This window comes from Genypterus blacodes, unplaced genomic scaffold (genome assembly GCF_046128005.1).
Source record: "Genypterus blacodes isolate CSIRO-AG114 ecotype Tasmania unplaced genomic scaffold, CSIRO-AGI_Gbla_v1 ptg000045l_1, whole genome shotgun sequence".
NCBI lineage: Eukaryota > Metazoa > Chordata > Actinopteri > Ophidiiformes > Ophidiidae > Genypterus > Genypterus blacodes.
In genome coordinates this window covers 608,998-611,853 of record NW_027466858.1, presented here as the reverse complement: position 1 = coordinate 611,853, position 2,856 = coordinate 608,998, and positions in this window count along the sequence as shown.

Here is a 2,856-nt window from a genome sequence, read left to right as displayed (position 1 = left end):
ATTTCCCCATCATTTGTCATTGTGCCTCCGTTGTGTTACAAGTCACGACAATAGACCATAGGTGTTATATTATAGTTGCCCAATAAGTTCAGGTGAAATGTTTATGTTTATGTTACAGAATTTATTTAAGGATCATCATGCTCATACAGCAATGATTTATAACAGGACAATGTTTCTATATATTTTACTATTTACAGGTGATGCATGCAGAGAGGTGGGAGAAAGTGGAGGGTCGGAAGAAAAAGACTACTGTTTGCCGTATGGATGTCCAACTCTCTTCTCTTCTTCTTATAAATATTCCTAAAGCAAATCATTGTGTTACATGTCTGCTATTTAACCCATTCCTTTGCCCATTATTTTGGTTAGCATATCACCCCTCCTCCCTCCAAACACCCTTCTGCGTGCTCTACCGGTGTGCTCAGCACACACACTGCCCTGTGTGGAGGGACCTCAGCAGGGACTGTGAGCCAAAGAGTGACTTACTGCCCCTCTCCCACTTCCCACTCACTGATAATGGCGCACACTTTCACTTTCATTTCTCTCTTTGGAATGTAGATTTAAGAGCAGGCAGAAAGAAGCTCTTGAGAGAGAAATAAAAATGAGAAACTCCTCCACCTCAACACAACTGGACAGTCGCTGAATGAGCAGGGTGCGCCGGGCAGATTCAGAAAGTTCCTACTGCTACGACTACGACTACTACTTTTGTTGGCTGTAGTTAAAGCCGAATTTGATAAATACATTTGGCAGAGATCAATCAATTTAACATGACATTTGGCTGCTTTGTGCACTGATCTGTTTGTGTTGCAAGTGTTGAGAAAGTCCCACAACTCTGATGCAAACTGCTGGCAGACACCTTTCCACTGAAGCTCATGGAAAAGAATGCCAGACCATCATGTCCATACTGTGACTGTGTGCCAACACTGAGGCTCTCATTCAATGAAAACCCGCAAATGGTAGAGTCTGATAATTGATACTGGTGGTTGAGGACAAAAGTTATGGCAGCAGACTTGCATCAATTAATGGCTGTATTCTTATTTTGGGAATAAAAAGCCCCACACACTTGCACTAAATGACAGTTTGTATGTTTCCATGCACACACATGACAAGCCACACATATCCACATGAATTGATGCATTTTAATGTTGTTCGATCCTCCGCATTCTCTCCAAACCACAGGATGTTGGTCAGCCTGGTCAGACGGAATTTTTGTAAGCGTTTAATTGTTACAGTTCATCATTGTCATGGATGCAAAAGGATTTCAAAATTCAGATCCAATGATTAATATGACCGCAGAATCTGATAAAATGATCTTTCACACCTTCAAAAGATCTGTTTTCTAATATCAATCATTGAAAAAGGGACTGACATCATCGTGGTCTGCTACTCAGAGCTTATGCTGATTGTAATCTTATCGTGGTATTCACTCGATGTTGGAAAACAACGGTTGCCTTAATCAGAGTGTACAGGAAGTATCAAGGTGCATGCAAACATACTGAGTGTGTATCTGCATGTGTGTGGAGCATGAGGGTGGGGCTTGATGTCTTTATTGATCTGATCTGATTAGAAAATAGAGGTGTGACGACAGGAGTTGAGTTGGAGCTCAGTTCTCTGTCCTCCAACCCTCCACCCCTCCATCCATCCATCCATCCATCCATTCTTTGATATTTGACAGAGTCTGAGTGTATTTGCAGAGAGTTGCCCCGTGTCCACGTCCGTCTGCTTTCAGTGAGCTGCATATTTACAGGTATTACTACGATCCATTTGCAGTTCAGCAACCTGCTGTGACATAAAGAGAAAGGCATTAGCTAGCGCTCATGGTGAAGTCTAAAATGTTATGTTGTTGCATTACACAAGTGTGAATGTGTGTGCATACAAAAGAGAAAGGAAGAAAGAAAGAAAATGAAAAGGGGGTGTGAGAGAGAGCAGGTGTTTGAGTGGTTAATGGCTGATGGCTGAATAGCTCCCTCTGTCCATTCCTGATTAGGGGGTTGAACTTCTCCTTTGTCTTTTAGGTCAACAATGAACACCCAGTAGTACACATACACTATCCCTCAGGCGTTCACAGAGGAAAATCATTTTGTGAATCTAATACAAATTTATGGTTGGCTACTGATCACAAATGCAGAGCCATTGACATTGACTTAACCCTGTGGAAACATGGGGACCATCTGTTTGATCTACCTGAAGGTTAACATCAACAATAGAAAGTGGGGCATTTTCACACAGGGCCACTGTTGCATCCTGGGCCAGTAAATGGAGACTGAGACATTTTAAAATGCTTTTTTGCTCTTTCTCTTTCCCTCCCTCTCATTTCATTGTATCACTTGTAAAAAAATTGAGAGGAATATTTATTACAACCATGAACTGGGGTTTAATAAAGGTAAGTATGATTTAAGTCAAAAGCCAAAGCCAAAAGATAAAAAATTGAATACCAATTGAAAACCAATATTGGATGAGAAGCTGAAAATAAGGATTGTTCTCCAGTGTTCATTTATACATTCATTTTTTTTTTCTGTCCAAAGTGTGTGACCCCTGGATAATAGAATTTTTCTTGTATTTTTCTCACTTCCCTAAGCCTCATTTGTTGTTTACAAGGCAGAAATGTTCACTTTATAATGTTAATAACAAGCAAGCAAGCGAATAAATACATATATTTGGCTAATAAAATATGAACTTATTGTCCAATAAATCTACAAATACCATTTTCAACTTTACAGGGTAGTTTGTTTTTGGCATTCCAATCAAAGCAGAACACCTAAAGAGAAGTATTATTTTTCATTTACATAATACTTTATTTCCTTCGTATATTTCTGAATAGCAGTATTTTATTGAGGTAATTAATACTTATTCAGCAGT